The sequence below is a fragment of the Chiloscyllium plagiosum genome, unplaced genomic scaffold, assembly GCF_037043375.1.
Source record: "Chiloscyllium plagiosum isolate Xiang-an unplaced genomic scaffold, Cpla_swu_hap1 HiC_scaffold_19, whole genome shotgun sequence".
In the NCBI taxonomy this organism is placed as follows: domain Eukaryota; kingdom Metazoa; phylum Chordata; class Chondrichthyes; order Orectolobiformes; family Hemiscylliidae; genus Chiloscyllium; species Chiloscyllium plagiosum.
Genome location: NW_028270157.1, coordinates 25,016,493 through 25,032,594, shown reverse-complemented (window position 1 = coordinate 25,032,594; position 16,102 = coordinate 25,016,493). Strand labels below are relative to the sequence as shown.

The 16,102-nt window shown below is 42.1% G+C and overlaps 1 long non-coding RNA gene across 1 annotated transcript; it reads left to right on the top strand.

The window, feature by feature from the left end:
- Nucleotides 1-787: 787 nt before the first annotated feature.
- On the top strand, nucleotides 788-14,941 carry LOC148146737 (uncharacterized). The gene is made up of 2 exons (XR_015760337.1): nucleotides 788-972; nucleotides 14,424-14,941. It is a non-coding gene; the product is annotated as an uncharacterized LOC148146737 (long non-coding RNA).
- The last annotated feature ends 1,161 nt before the right edge of the window (nucleotides 14,942-16,102 follow it).

Genomic DNA, 16,102 nt, shown 5'->3' with positions numbered 1-16,102 from the left:
TAGAGAAAGGCCAATCCAGCAATTTTATATAAATGGAAAAATAAATGCAAAAGAAACATGTCAAAGAAATTTGCTCTACCTTTAAAATTGAGGACAATAAATATCTTTAAAAAGAATTCCTCCCCGTCCCCAGAAAACTACTCAGAAGGTAAATCCACCTACATTGTAATTGAAATAAATCTTTATCATTCTAATAAGAGGAGGGTTCCTTTGGTGTCAAGATGTTTAGTATTTTAACACCTAACAGTTGAGTCGAGCATGAGTGAAGAAATATTAACAGAAACCAATGCACTTAAAAAAATTCTCAAAGGCATGGCATGTCATGTGAAATTAGCAGCAGCAGCTGTAATCTGCAGTTTCAATGTATAATTCATTTGCTCTGCTCTGTCTGTCTTTCCATGAAAACAGTTCATTTACACGTATAGGGTTTCAGTATCAGGAATATCATGTAACAAAACGTGCATTGTGCTATTACAAAAGCTTCTTGCAATTGCTCAGCCTGATACTTTTATCTTTAGAACAGGGTCAGACAGAAAAACAAAAATATCCAAATCACACAACACAGAGAACGCAGCATTTAATGCATGCAGGAAATGTGCTCTTCATGTTAGTCACATTAACTTGTGCCTATTTTTATTAGTGTATAGGTTGATTACATTTTCAGGAGGGCAAGTTTCCTGTGATGATGAGCAGGTGATCGTGAGCATATGAACACTTGCATGTTCTGAAGTGAATAGAGAGGTCAAAGCTGACGTCAGAAACCGCCTCATAATCAGGCATTATTTTGTTTCCTTTTCTTACCATTTAGTCATAGGTATGATGAATTATTTGAAGAAAATATTATACAAGTCATGGTTAGAGGTGAAAGAAAAGCTCTGAAGCTTTTGCCTTTTGAGGTGGATATATATTTTTCACTCAATGAAGCAAAATGCACCAGCAATGTGTTTTGGCTGAATCAAATGTGAATTGAAGGTATGTTGCATTAATACACACCCCAGAATGTGAAATAGTGCATTACTGATCAAAGTCATGTTACCTTTCCTCAATTTATAAGTTTTCACTAAAATTAGCTAGTTAACCAGTCTGATCTCCAAAAAATCAATTATAGCAATTAAGTTATGGATATGCACTTGCCTTTTATAGCAAAATGCAAGAAAACAGTTTTCTAACAAAAGTGTAAAGCGGTTTTTCTTTCATGTTCTTTTTTATGTTAGTTGTGTCACATTCTTTAAATGTTTTAGTCTCAATCCAAGCTCTATAAAGAATTCTTGACCGGCATTCAGAAAACATACGTTAGATGACATTTATTTCAAACTAATTATTCCCTTTGAAATTATGAATTCACTACTGAATTGCAATATCTAGCCATAATACAGTGAGTTTGCAAGGGTGTGCTATATTTTAAACTAAACAAATATTTCACAATTGATGTCTGCCACTTTATGAAATGATAATCAGTAATTTCAGTTCCGATTTGAATGTGTGCGTGCATTAATCCTAACACAGTGTCATGGATCCTAAACAATAAAACAACCAACACAAAAGCATTATCAAGGTTGGAATAATTAGTCAGAGGCACTCATAAATTTGTAAGAATAACAATATGTTTTCATACAGCATCAGTGTCAACTTTGACAACTATGTTTAAGCCAGTTGATGATATAAAGGAAGAACCAATAGAAATAAATGTCTCCATTTCTGCTACAAGTTAGCAATTTCAGATAATAAACCTTTTCTTTCTGGTTACTTGACAATGTCATTGTGACAATGTCTCAGGTTTGTGTTGTTGATGTTGGTTTATCTTGTGGTGCTGATACCAAAATATGCATTTCACAGTCAGATGTTAGGAGAAATCTGAAGATGTAAATAAGTTTAGAATTCATTTCATAAACTCTTCATAAATTGGTTCAGAAACCAATAGCTCATGTAAATGACTCATAGTTAAAGTGAAAATTTGCACGGTCCACCTATGTACTGACATAACATTCCCCACATTTCAACAAGAAACACTTAGAGGTGGCTTTCAGCTGTTCCTTGCAAAAATGGGTAGCCAGCCTTTGGAATGAGGAGTTGGATTGCCACCAGAAACAGATGTCCATCGATGAGAGGGGATGTCTATCCAGGGTGATGGGTTTCTCCTGTAGATCTTTTTTTTAATTCATTTGTGGGATGTGGGCATCACTGGCTGGCCAGAATGTATTGCCCATCCCGAAATAAGACCATAAGACCATAAGACATAGGAGCGGAAGTAAGGCCATTTGGCCCATCGAGTCCACTCTGCCATTCAATCATGGCTGATGGGCATTTCAACTCCACTTACCCGCATTCTCCCCATAGCCCTTAATTCCTTGTGACATCAAGAATTTATCAATTTCTGCCTTGAAGACATTTAGCGTCCCAGCCTCCACTGCACTCTGTGGCAATGAATCCCACAGGCCCACCACTCTCTGGCTGAAGAAATGTCTCCGCATTTCTGTTCTGAATTTACCCCCTCTAATTCTAAGGCTGTGTCCACGGGTCCTAGTCTCCTCACCTAACGGAAACAATTTCCTAGCGTCCACCCTCTCCAAGCCATGTATTATCTTGTTAGATCTCCCCTTAATCTTCTAAACTCCAATGAATACAATCCCAGGATCCTCAGCCGTTCCTCATATGTTAGACCTACCATTCCAGGGGTCTTCCGTGTGAATCTCCGCTGGACACGCTCCAGTGCCAGTATGTCCTTCCTGAGGTGTGGGGACCAAAACTGGACACAGTACTCCAAATAGGGCCTAACCAGAGCTTTATAAAGTCTCAGTAGCACAACAGTGCTTTTATATTCCAACCCTCTTGAGATAATTGACAACATTGCGTTCGCTTTCTTAATCACGGACTCAACCTGCATGTTTACCTTTACAGAATCCTCAACTAGCACTCCCAGATCCCTCTGTAGTTTGGCTTTACGAATTTTCTCACCGTTTAGAAAGTAATCCATGCTTGTATTCTTTTTTCCAAGACCTCGCATTTGCTCACATTGAATTCCATCAGCCATTTCCTGGACCACTCCTCCAAACTGTCTAGATCCTTCTGCAGCCTCCCCACTTCCTCAGTACTACCTGCTTGTCCACCTAACTTTGTATCTTCGGCAAACTTCGCTAGAATGCCCCCAGTCCCTTCATCCAGATCATTAATATATAATGTGAACAGCTGCGGCCCCAACACTGAACCCTGCGGGACACCGCTTGTCACCAGCTGCCATTCCGAAAAAGAACCTTTTATCCCAACTCTCTGCCTTCTGTCAGACAGCCAATCCTCAATCCATACCAGTAGCTCACCTCGAACACCATGAGCCCTCACCTTGCTCAGCAGCCTCCCGTGTGGCACCTTATCAAAGGCCTTTTGGAAGTCTAGGTAGACCACATCCACTGGGTTTCCCCGGTCTAACCTACTTGTCACCTCTTCAAAGAACTCCAACAGGTTTGTCAGGCACGACCTCCCCTTACCAAATCCATGTTGACTTGTTCTAATCTGACCCTGCTCTTCCAAGAATTTAGAAACCTCATCCTTAATGATGGATTCTAGAAGTTTACCAACAACCGAGGTTAGGCTAATTGGCCTATAATTTTCCATCTTTTGCCTTGATCCTTTCTTGAACAAGGGGGTTACAACAGCGATCTTCCAATCATCCGGGACTTTCCCTGACTCCAGTGACTTTTGAGAGATCTCAACCAACGCCTCCGCTATTTCCTCAGCCACCTCCCTCAGAACTCTGGGTTCTGGGCGGCACGGTGGCACAGTGGTTAGCACTGCTGCCTCGCAGCGCCAGAGACCCGGGTTCAATTCCCGACTCAGGCGACTGACTGTGTGGAGTTTGCACGTTCTCCCCGTGTCTGCGTGGGTTTCCTCCGGGGGCTCCGGTTTCCTCCCACAGTCCAAAGATGTGCAAGTCAGGTGAATTGGCCATGCTAAATTGCCCGTAGTGTTAGGTAAAGGGGTAAATGTAGTGGTATGGGTGGGATACGCTTCGGCGGGTCGGTGTGGACTTGTTGGGCCGAAGGGCCTGTTTCCACACTGTAAGTAATCTAAGTAAAATCTAGGATGTAACCCATCAGGGCCAGGAATTTATCAATTTTAAGACATGCTCTTCATGTGACTGAACAGGCTAATTCTCGATGCATGGTACAGGACACATGGTACAGGATATCTCGCCAGATGGTGAGACTCAAAGTAGAGGCTTTGCTTTCATTTTTTCCCTTCTCTTCCACAGCTCAGCTTCACTATTAATGTTTTTGGAATTGAAGCTTAATGGGCAAGTTGTCACTATTTGATCGATTGATAGCAAGGTCCTCCCATTAATATCAATTCTGCCACACTTCATAGAGTATCTTTCTTACACTTCATTTGTCTTCCCTGTAACATTGGCAACTTAAGAGTTGAGAAAGCAGGACTTGGCTGGGGCGCTGCTTTTTAGTCAACAAGATGTAGCGTCTAGTTATTGTAAAAACTGAAAATGCTGGAGAAACTCAGCAGGTCTGACAACATCCATAGAGAGAGAAAAACAGCATTAACATTTCAAATCTGGTAGATGTATTATTATTGCTAGACTTTAATCCACAAAGCCGGGCAATGTTCTCGGCATCTGGGTTCAAATCCTGCCATTGTAGATGGTGGAATTTGAATTTAATGAAAAGAAATCTAGAATTAACAGTCTAATGGTGACCACAAAACCATTGTCAATTGTTGGTAAACATCTATTGGTTCACTAATGTCCTCCAGAGGAGGAAATCTACCTGGCCTGGCCTACATGTGACTCCAGGCCAACAATAATGTGGCTGATTCTTAACAATTAGAGATAGGCCTAGCCAGCAATGATGACACCTCATGAATGAATTTAAAGAATAACTCTTCTTCAGAGCACTGAAAACTTGTTTAAATGTGTAAATTAGGGTCTACTTATTTTGAGGTAAGTGGGAGTATATTTGGCTTGATAGCTGTCAAAAGCTTACGTTACTATTTACTGTTTTAAATCCACAGTGAGGAATCCATGCCACTGTATGAATTTTCTTCACAATAATTGTAAAGATTGCAATCATCTTATATTCAGTGTCCAGTATCTCAGTCTCTGGAAGTGAGTGTGGAACTTGCTCCATTTAAGCATCCATTCTTTAGTGCCCACCAGGCAGCAATGAAGGTATTTAAAGGATTGGGTATAAGTAGACAAACATGTTGGACAAAAAGCAGGAAAAGGCCATTCAGCTTCTCTAGACTGTTCTACCATTTAATAAGATCAGACTCATCTGATTGTAACCTCAAATCCACATTCCTGCCTAACCTGACAATCTTTGCTTAACAAGAATCTATCTCCATCTGCATAAAAATATTCAAAACCTCTGTTTCCACCCCCATTTCAGGAAGAGAATTCCAAATACATATGATTAGCTACATATAAAAACTCCACAGCTCTAAGTAGGCAATCTCTAATTTTAAACAGCAACTGCCCCTTCAAGTTGTCAATTTATCCACTAAAAATGACCAGAATTTCCTCTCCAAGTCTACCCTGTCAAGACCCCTCTGGATCTTATATTTTTCAATCAAGTCACCCCATACTCTTCAAAACTCCAGTATATGCAAGTCTAGCATCTCCAACACTTCCTTATGTAACAACGTGTCCATTGCAGGTATTGGTCTGGTAAACCTTCTCTGAATGATCTCCAACACAGTTCCACCCTTTCTTAAAAACGGAGACCATTAATATGCACAATACTCAAAGTCTGCTTGTATCAGTGCCCTGTATATGCTTTGTTATTTGTACTTACTTCCCCAGAGATAAACGATAACAGTCTTTCAGCTTTCCTAATTGCTTACTGTAGATGCATACTAATCTTTTGCAATTCATGCACTGCGACGCCCAAATGCATACATTCAATTCCCGCACTGTCTGAGGTTATCACGAAGGACTTGCCTTCTCATTCTCACCCCTAATGTGGGGCATGATGATCCCCATGTTAAACTACCACCAGTCATTTCTCTCTAACGAGAGAACAGCTGTATGGACCAATAAGACTGTGGTTACTTTGACCTTTTTACCTTTATTCTATTTGCCAGATCTTTGTCAATTCATTCAACTTATCTGTATGTATTTGTAGCCTTCTTGTGTCCTCTTCAGAATTTATTTTCCTAGTTATCTTTGCATCATTAGCAAATTTGGAAAGTATACCTTTTTTCAAGACCGAAGTCATTTATATAAATTGTAAACAATTGAGTTCCAAGTATTGAATCCTGTGATCCATAATTCATTATATCTTGCTGACCTGAACAGACCAATTTGAAAGTTATCTCTGCCAGCCAGTCTTCTATCCACACCAATGTGCTACCACCTAACTCATGCATTTAGTTTTCATAATAGTATTTACAATGATATTTTATCAAACATAGTCTTGCAATCTAAATACAGTGTATCCAATAGTTCTCTTTTCTCCACAGCATATTACTTTCTCATAGAATTCCAACAGATTATGATTTCCTTTTGAAGAAACCAAGTCGAATCTGTTTGGTTATCTTGAATTTAGCTAAGTACCTTGCTATAAATTCATTAATTATAGCTTTGAACATATTTAGTTTAAAATTCTCTCTACTTCTATAATTATTCAGTTTGCAAGAACACTGGGCCCAGCATGGTTTAGGTGGAGACTGTCTCAACAGTACACATCTCACCTTTTCCAATATTGGTGCTGGTACTCTACAAAGTGCAACCCATTTCTCCTACATCTGTCATTGTGCCACACATTCATCTCTCTGATCTGATTTGCTCTGTATTAAGTATCATGTGGCTTAGAATACAATACTGAAATTATGATCTTTGAGGTCCTCGTTCTTAATTTGGTGCCTAGTTCCTCATACTGACTACACTCTTTCTTTGTCTTTACTATATGCTTGGTGTGTACATGGACCATGTTCACTGGATCCTGCCTTCCCAATGTAAGTTCCTCTCCAACCCTGAGCAAATGTTCCAAACCCTGGCATTGGGGAGATAACACAGCCATCTGGACCCACACTCTTTACTGCAGAAAATGCTGTTACTCCTCTGATCATACTGTCCCCTATTCCCTTTGCAAAACTTTATTGCCCTCACCCAACTTGGATGGTTTTCTATACCATGGTACCATGGTCAGTTGGCTCATCTATTCTGCAGCCAAACAAGTTGAAAGAACTTCACACCTGTTGAGCAAAGTCTGAGGCTTCTGTCCACCTGCTCTGAGTCCCATATCTGCCTCATTCAGTCACACGCTCCTGCTCATAAATCCTGACCAAATCAGAAGACCCATTGTCTATTACCTAGTACAAAGAATCCAGGAAAACTTCTCACTTCCCAATGCATCTCAGTGTCTACAGTTCAATCTGCTGGTCTCCGCCCAAGGAATATCTGAGAAATTCTTCCTTTTGTTCCACAGGGGAATGGGCATCATTCCATATTGATCCTCAAATCAACCTATTTAGAGATGTTATTACATACCTCTCGAGCAGTGGGGCTTGAATCCAGACCCCCTCCCAGCCCAGAAGTAGGAACACCACCACTGTATATCAAGGACCCTACTTCCATTGTACCTCTGGATATTTAATCAACCTGTTTAAAAATGTTATTACACATCTCTGGAGCAGACAGGATTTAAACCTATCTCAGAGGTAAAGACAATACCACTGTGCCCCAAGAGCCTCCAAGTTCTATCATCTGCTGTGGCAGAATTCAAATCTGGGCTCCCCACAGCATTACCGGGGTCTCTGAATTAACAGTCTAGCAATAATACCCACAATAGCAGTGCCTCACCATCACATTGCACCTCAACCTCATCTCAAGAAATTAATGGTGAGAGGGTGACAAGCTTTGCTTTCAGATATAATTTCGTGCAGTCACCTAACAGCCTGTGGCCACCAGGAGTAGAAATGCTCCAGGGGAAGTTGCACTCGGTCATGCTTGAGGTGGTCAGCTCAGCTCCATAACAAAAGCAATAGTGACCTGCTAAGTAGATATGTTTTTAAGAAGGCTATGTTTCTTAATGACACAACATTAAAAGGAGCATTTCTCACTCATAGTCAGTTGCAACACTCTGCGTTGCTGCACAGAAATGGACAAATTATTACAAAAGCAAGCACGACAAATATCAAGTTATCTAAGTTGGGGCGGCACGGTGGCACAGTGGTTAGCACTGCTGCCTCACAGCGCCAAAGACCTGGGTTCAGTTCCCGCCTCAGGTGACTGACTGTGTGGAGTTTGCACGTTCTCCCCGTGTCTGCGTGGGTTTCCTCCGGGTGCTCCGGTTTCCTCCCACAGTCACAAAGATGTGCAGGTCAGGTGAATTGGCCATGCTAAATTGCCCGTAGTGTTAGGTAAGGGGTAAATGTAGGGGTATGGGTGGGTTACGCTTCGGCGGGTCGGTGTGGACTTGTTGGGCCGAAGGGCCTGTTTCCACACTGTAAGTAATCTAATCTAATCTAATTTTGGGTCTGCGCAGTCCTCTACAAAATGCAAATTCTTGAATCTACTTCACCTATATTTTATCAACTGTCCCTGTTGTATTTATTCTGTTATTGGTAAGTAACAGGGATTACGTAGAATGGATTCAGTTCATTTGAAAAGCTCATGCAAGCTTGTTAAACAACTCAGTGTACATCTTACAGCTATCGATAACTATATATATATATCTTCCTTTGGACTGACTGCTGCTGCAGTACACATGGTAGTTAGGTATGCGGTTTCATCCTTATCCTTGACTCAGTAGCATGTCCATCTCTTAAAACAATAACCTAACAATTACCTCTGATTCATAGAATCCCTACAGTGTGGAAGCAGGCCATTCGACCCATCAAGTCCACACTGACCCTCTGCAGAGTATCCCACCCAGACCCACCACTCCAACCCCTCCCCCCACACCATCCCTGTAACACTGCCTTTCCCATGGTTAATCCACCTAATTTACATATCTTTGGGCAGTGGGAGGAAATCCACGCAGATATTGACAGATTGTGCAAAATCCACACAGACAGTCACCCTGAGGATGGAATCAAATCTGGGTCCCTGGAGTTGTAAGGCAGCAGGAACTTAGCCATCGTGCTGCCCCATAAAAGTTGTTTCTGACAATTCAGTGAGTAATGATTATGGAATCAGGAAATTTCAGTAAATAAGATTCCTAACTCCAATAACAGAGATGGGAGATATTAGATTCTGTTTTATATCAATAAAGATCCATAAGAAAAGATTTGAAAGAAAATATTTCAAAGATTTAATTATTTCACGCAGAATTCAAAACAATGGCACTGGAATTAAAATTCAAACTGGACTGTATCCAACTCCCTACACAGACTCTTAACACGCTGGAGCAAAAATGGAATCTAAACTACCACATTTGTTTTCTTAATATTTATTTTCTGATTTATTATGGGTTTTGGCAAGTTAGTTGTTTTTCCATGTGGTGTTGGTGTTTATGGTTGGGGTGGAGGTGTGACTTGTAATCCTTCCGAAGATGAAACTGTTTCTCTATGTTGATATGACTGTAAAGGAGAAAGTGAGGTCTGCAGATGCTGGAGATCAAAGTTGAAACTTTATTGCTGGAACAGCACAGCAGGTCAGGCAGCATCCAGGGAACAGGAGATTCGACGTTTCGGGCACAGGCCCTTCTTCAGGAATGAGCAGAGAGTGTTCAGCAGGAGAAGATAAAAGCTAGGGAGGAGGGACTTGGAGGAGGGGCGTTGGAAATGTGATAGGTGGAAAGAGGTCAAGGTGAGGGTGATAGGTCGGAGTAGGATGGAGGCGGAGAGGTCAAGAAGAAGACTGCAGGTCAGGAAGGCGGTGCCGGGCTGGAGGGATCCGGCTGAGACAAGGTGGGGGGAGGGGGGATGAAGAAACTGGTGAAGTCCAAGTTCATCCCCTGCGGTTGGAGGGTTCCCAGTCGGAAGATAAGACGCTCCTCCTCCGACCGTCGGGTTGTTGTGGTTTGGCGGTGGATGAGTCCAATGACCTGCATATCCTCGGTGGAGTGGGAGGGGGAGTTGAAATGCTGTGCTACAGGTTGGTTGGGTTGGTTCATCCGGGTGGCCCAGAGGTGCTCTCTGAATCGCTCCGCAAGTAGGCGGCCTGTTTCCCCAATATAGAGGAGGCCACACCGGCTGCAGCGGATGCAGTAGATGATGTGGGTGGAGGTGCAGGTGAATCTGTGGCGGATATGGAAGTTTCCTTTGGGGCCTTGGAGAGAAGTGAGGGGGGAGGTGTGGGCGCAAGTGTTGCACCTCCTGCGGTTGCAAGGGAAGGTGCCGGGAGTGGAGGTTGGGTCGGTGGGGGGTGTGGATCTGACAAGGGAGTCGCGGAGGGAGTGGTCTCTACGGAAAGCTGATAGGGGAGGGGAGGGAAATATATCCTTGGTGCTGGGGTCTGTTTGGAGTTGGCGGAAGTGACGGCGGATGATGCACTGTACATGGAGATTGGTGGGGTGGTAGGTGAGGACCAGTGGGGTTCTGTCCTGGTGGCGGTTGGAGGGGCGGGGCTCAAGGGCGGAGGAGCGGGAAGTGGAGGAGATGCGGTGGAGGGCACCGTCGACCACGTCGGGGGGGAAATTGCGGTCCTTGAAGAAGGAGGCCATCTGTGTTGTACGTATTTTGAACTGGTCCTCCTGGGAGCAGATGCGGCGGAGACGAAGGAATTGGGAGAATGGGATGGCGGACGAAGGAATTGGGAGAATGGGATGGCGATGGGATGGGATGGCGCCATCCCATTCTCCCAATTCCTTCGTCTCCGCCGCATCTGCTCCCAGGAGGACCAGTTCAAAATACGTACAACACAGATGGCCTCCTTCTTCAAGGACCGCAATTTCCCCCCCGACGTGGTCGACGGTGCCCTCCACCGCATCTCCTCCACTTCCCGCTCCTCCGCCCTTGAGCCCCGCCCCTCCAACCGCCACCAGGACAGAACCCCACTGGTCCTCACCTACCACCCCACCAATCTCCATGTACAGCGCATCATCCGCCGTCACTTCTGCCACCTCCAAACAGACCCCAGCCCCAAGGATATATTTCCCTCCCCTCCCCTATCAGCTTTCCGTAGAGACCACTCCCTCCGCGACTCCCTTGTCAGATCCACACCCCCCACCGACCCAACCTCCACTCCCGGCACCTTCCCTTGCAACCGCAGGAGGTGCAACACTTGCGCCCACACCTCCCCCCTCACTTCTCTCCAAGGCCCCAAAGGAAACTTCCATATCCGCCACAGATTCACCTGCACCTCCACCCACATCATCTACTGCATCCGCTGCAGCCGGTGTGGCCTCCTCTATATTGGGGAGACAGGCCGCCTACTTGCGGAGCGATTCAGAGAGCACCTCTGGGCCACCCGGACGAACCAACCCAACCAACCTGTAGCACAGCATTTCAACTCCCCCTCCCACTCCACCGAGGATATGCAGGTCATTGGACTCATCCACCGCCAAACCACAACAACCCGACGGTCGGAGGAGGAGCGTCTTATCTTCCGACTGGGAACCCTCCAACCGCAGGGGATGAACTTGGACTTCACCAGTTTCTTCATCCCCCCTCCCCCCACCTTGTCTCAGCCGGATCCCTCCAGCCCGGCACCGCCTTCCTGACCTGCAGTCTTCTTCTTGACCTCTCCGCCTCCATCCTACTCCGACCTATCACCCTCACCTTGACCTCTTTCCACCTATCACATTTCCAACGCCCCTCCTCCAAGTCCCTCCTCCCTAGCTTTTATCTTCTCCTGCTGAACACTCTCTGCTCATTCCTGAAGAAGGGCCTGTGCCCGAAACGTCGAATCTCCTGTTCCCTGGATGCTGCCTGACCTGCTGTGCTGTTCCAGCAATAAAGTTTCAACGTTGATATGACTGTAAAGCATTAGTTACACATCATTGTATAACACAGCATCAATACTCATTGAACATGACTAGATAGCTTTAAAAAAATGTCATTCAGATCCAGAAAAATCCATCTTGTGACTGGTATCACAATCTGTCACATATGCACCTGTGGCTGGTATTGGTAATATGGCCATACCAACTGTTTTTGATGCACCTCCAGTTAGTGGCAGGATTTCAGTATCATAGAAAATAATGCTAAATTATTAAGTTTCTACAAGGTTTCTAATGCAGTTAAAGCTTTTCCAAGAAGTCTTTGAAGAAGTTTTTATAAAAATTAAAAACGATTTCAAAAAAATTTGGAAGACTTTTTAGAAAGTTCTTTATCTTTGGAGTAATTTTTAATGTGACATTTACTAACACAGGAGTAAGTGAGGTAATTAGCATACCTCTATATAAGAGAAACCTCGATAAGTATATGAGGGAGAAAGAAATAAAAGGTTTTGATGATAAGGTTAGATAATGGGTGGAGGCATTGTTGGAGCTTAACACGCATATAGATTAGTTAGGAACACAATCTGCTTCTGAGATTTGTAAATGTAATGCTGCAGACAGGATCTCAGGAATTAATTGTATCTCCCTCTGGTGTGCCTTTGTTTTGCTGTCTTAAGGATGAGCGGAAGTGAGCTAGTGAATATCATGAGAATGCTAGGCTGAACAATTAATTTCTGCTCCATGTAGGTTTGCTGACAAGCATGTCCTAGCATCTGCAGAGCAAGGTGTGTTTCTTGTACCATAAGCCTTAAGCATTACTGGGGATTACTGTACTTTTTTCACAAAATAGTCAAGTTGCCCCAGCAATGTTCAATGGATTAAGATGTGTCCACTGCCAAATGAGTTCTTCAATACGTGACTTGCTAACATTATATTGTGTCGAGTTTCTCTTTTGGAGAACATTCGCTGTATTTTTGCACATCCTTTTGTATTCCTCAACAATGTTGAATTTCCTCCTCCCTTCACTTTAAGCCACTTTCCTGCATCCCCCACGTCCCCAGCCCCTACTGCCCCATCATACAAGTCATAAGTAACTCCAAATTATTGAGATATTAAAAGCAAAAACTCTGGTAAGAGTACTGCTTTTGGGTACAATATGAAGTATGTTTTGGATTATGTTGAAAATGTGTTGCTGGAACAGCGCAGCAGGTCAGGCAGCATCCAGGGAACAGGAGAATCGACGTTTTGGGCATAAGCCCTCGTCGATTCTCCTGTTCCCTGGATGTTCCTGACCTGCTGCGCTGTTCCAGCAACACATTTTCAGCTCTGATCTCCAGCATCTGTAGACCTCACTTTCTCCTTTGGATTATGTTCCAAGGGTATGTTTTGGGTACTATGCAAAAGCTGGTGTTTTTCTTTCCAATTTATGAATTAACATTTTAGGCTAAATAAGAATGAAAGTGTATTTAACATCTGTGAACTTCTTTCTTAAGTAGATGTATTTGGTTTATTCTATTTTTTCTTCATGTCTTTTGTCAATAAACTTCTGTCTCATTGTTAATTCATTGTTAATTCTACAACATTGCGTGCTTTTGTTTGACTTAGCCTTTGTTAAAACCAAAATAACACATGATCATCAAAATAGACTTCAGTCTGGGATCAAACCTGTCGAGTAATACCAGGAGCTGAGATCATAATAAAATGCAAAAAACCTTTAAATTTCTATACCTTCGGAAATCCAAGAGAATTTCACAATTTTGTTGTGCAGTCTATGTGGAACATAAGTGGTGAATGTTGACCTGTTGAGTTATGTGGCTTTTTGCTGTACTGTAAATTCTATAATATTCTATGTAAGTTGTGAAGGCTGAGTTAATTGTTCAATAATGGCATTGACCTGCTCATTTCTGAGCCTTCAAAATTTGCACAGTTCCTCGACCTTAACAAGTCTTTTTGTTTTCATTCATTTACGGGACATGTATCTGACTGGATAAGCTAGTATTATTGCTAAGTACCAATTTCCCTTGGTGCAGTCCATGTGATATAAATACATCCAAAGTACTGTCTGGAAGGAATTTCCAGACTTTTCCCAGGAACAGTGAAGGAATGGTGATATCGTTCCAAGTTGGGATGTATGTGTTTTGGAGGGGAACTTGAAAGTGTTGGTGTTCCATGAATCTTCAGTCTTCCTCCTTAAAGCTGTAAACTGCTGTCAATGGAACGTTGGTAAGTTCCTGCAAAGTGACTCTATAGAAGGTATATATTGCTGCCAATGTGTTTCATTGATAAAAGAAGTGAATGTTGAATGTGGTGGATGGATTGCCGATCAAATGTGATCTAGATGATATTGAATTTCTTGAGTGTATTGGAGCTGCACTCATCTGGACACATTGTTCCACCATACTTAGACCTTTACCTCATAGATAGTGGACATATTCTGGAGAGTGAAGAGGTAAGTTATTCATTCTGAATTCCCAGTCTCCAGAAAATTAATAAAGTTAAAGAAGTCAAACATAAAATTTTGAGCATTAGAGAATCTATAGAATGCAATGGCAAGTGTAGCAAAATTTTAAACATTTTGTTATAATTTATTCACAGGATGAGGGAACCACTGGCTAGGCCAGCATTTATTGCCTGTCCCGAAATGCCCAAAGGCAAGTTAAGAGTCATCTACATTGCTGTGGGTCTGGAGTCACATGCAGGCCAGACCAGGGAAGGATGGCAGTTTCCTTCACTAAAGAACATTAGTGAACCAGATGGGTTTTTCTGACAATCAACATGGGCTCATGGCCATCATTAGACTCTTAATTCCAAATATTTACTGAATTCAAATCCGGTCACCCAGAACATTGCCAGGGTCTCTGGATTAACAATGTGCCTCCCAGTTTCAGACTATATTTTATGTCAGTGTAGTATTCTTTTGAATGGTTGAGCAGGTTGTTCATTTTGTGCATTAGTATTCACTTTTTGTGAAATAAATTGCCATTTGGACTGTCAAATTTCATTGTACAGTGGTAATTGAATGAAAATAATTTACTTGTAAAAACATCAGCACTTAAATATTAAGTGAGGTTTTTAAAATCTGTACTAATAAACAAAATAATAATTTAACTGTTCCAATGAATGGTCTATTTGTGTGTTAAATGAATTTTTATTATGTTTCTGAAAAATAGAGTATTATGTTTTGCTCTGACATCATTATCAATGATAGGCAAATGCGTTTTAAAGTGCGGGTACAAAAATATGTTCCAAATTCTCAGAAAACTATTCTTACATTTAAATTACCAATTACAAATTTTGTGAGAATTGTAATTGTCTTATGTAGTATTCTAAGGTCCGTACTAACAGCTGTCAAAACAAGTTCAATGTTGCAGAAGATAGATTCCTCCAGTGTATAGCTGGTTTATTTTCTTCCATTTTCTATCACAACACGCAATTACATCTCATATGAACACACCAGTTTAGGATGTTCAAGGCCAAATCATCTGAAATTATTATACAATTTGCCATGTGACAAGCTGCTTCCCAGTTTCCAGCCCTACCACCTGCATCATGCTCCATGACAACAGAGCCACATGACTGTTACTATGCACCGCATTGCCCGACAGAAGCAGTATTTTGAAATATTGATTCTCATCAATGAGAAAAGCCCAGGTTCTGCTGCATTGATGCTGTGATTAAAGGACTGCTAAAATTTGAAATCTAGATTTGAAATTTTCCTTAAAAAGTGAGCAATTTATGTTACGTTATTTTTTTAAAGTGGGTAATCAGTCAAGGTAACATAAATATATGGGAAATGCTAAGTTAGGTTTCATTTTCTTTAGGTAATTGATTTACTTCATTTTCAAAGGCAATGAAAATAAATGAAAAATAGACTCAACATTCTGGTTGAATGCTGATTATTACTGTTCAGTTGAAATATACAAAATCCTTACATGTTAGCTTTCAATTTAGCTGAAAATTCTCTTCAATGATCACATTATGATTCTGTGTGTGCTTTTAATTTGTTGCATATGTGTGCATGTCTGCATCCTGTGTGTTTAATCCTTGTTCTCTAATCCAGTGAAATTTGATGAGCAGTATTTCTGGGTTAATTAGATTCTGTATCTAGCTACTGTTCCTCCCCCACCTCAGCTTGGAGTGGATTTCAGTGCTTTTATAGGCTGCTTTCCATGACATGTCATAACCAGCTACCCATTTTCAAATGAATATTTTATTCTCCAGCTGGTAGGACAATTTTGAGTTTATCATGTAATTGCTTACCTTGCTTACTTTGG